Source organism: Octodon degus, unplaced genomic scaffold, assembly GCF_000260255.1.
Source record: "Octodon degus isolate 3935 unplaced genomic scaffold, OctDeg1.0 scaffold00080, whole genome shotgun sequence".
NCBI classification, from domain to species: domain Eukaryota; kingdom Metazoa; phylum Chordata; class Mammalia; order Rodentia; family Octodontidae; genus Octodon; species Octodon degus.
The window spans coordinates 1,965,486-1,966,631 of record NW_004524656.1 but is presented as its reverse complement, the minus strand read 5'-3'; positions in this window follow the sequence as shown (position 1 = coordinate 1,966,631).

Genomic DNA, 1,146 nt, shown 5'->3' with positions numbered 1-1,146 from the left:
ATTCTGAGCTATTTCCCTGGCCCCTGTAAAATATTTATATAAACTATTTACTATTTATATTCCACTTTACTAGTTATTTTTAAAAGTAGCACAGGGGCTGGGGCAGTGGCTCAGTAGAATAAGCACTTCCCTGGCAAGCACAAGGGCCTGAGTTCAATGCCTGGTTCCAGAAAAAAAAAAAAAGTAGCACAAAATGGTACTAACCATTCATTAGTAATGCCATTAATGATACTAGCCATTAATACGAGAAGTTAGTACCAAAAAACTCATAGCCCAAACAACTTTAAAATGTCAAAGGGGCTCCTTCAGGATACATGATGAAGACGTTTCTAGAAATTATTTTTTTTTCCTAAGTGGCTTTAAACTAACTCTAGAAAAACAAAAGAATGCATATCATAGAGACATTCCCATATTTTCACATTTAAAGAAAGCAAAATTCTAAAATAGTCCATTTCAACAAGAGTAAAAGAATTTAGAGCTTGGTGCTGGAGAAATAGCTCAGTAGAATAAGCACTTGCCTGGCAAGTGCAAGGGCCTGAGTTCAATTCCCGGTTCCAAAAAAAAAAAAAAAAAAAAAAGAATTTAGAGCTTGAAAGGAATTTACCACATCCTACTGCCAACTGTTCCTATGGGAAGGAGAAGCCACGAAAGCCAGTGGCTCTCAGGCCCTCCCATTCTATTCAGGGTAAGAGCGGGGTAGCCAGGTCTCATCCCCTCTCTACACCAATAGCAGTACTGTTGGGATCTTTGTAGAAAAAGAATGTTCTTGTTTTTCAGCACGGGCAAGGAGCACATTGTTGCTATAAATTTCAAAATGGGTATGGATTTCCTTACGTTCAATTTTAAGAAACATGTCTTACTGTCTACCTGATTGTCTGTCTGTCCGTCTGTCTGTCTGTATTTATTTTTGTAGTACTGGGAATCAAACTCAGGGTTTTGTGCATGCAAAGCAAGAACTCTACCACATCCCCAGCTTTTAGAGCATGTACAATCCGGCAAAATGTCTTGCCAACATTGATAAAGTTGTACAGAAACACAGAAAAAACCCTCAAACTTTGAAGCTGACTTTTGATGCCCTTTCTCCTAACATTCTCTCTCTCTCTCTCTCTCTCTCTCTCTCTCTCTCTCTCTCTCTCTCTCTCTCTC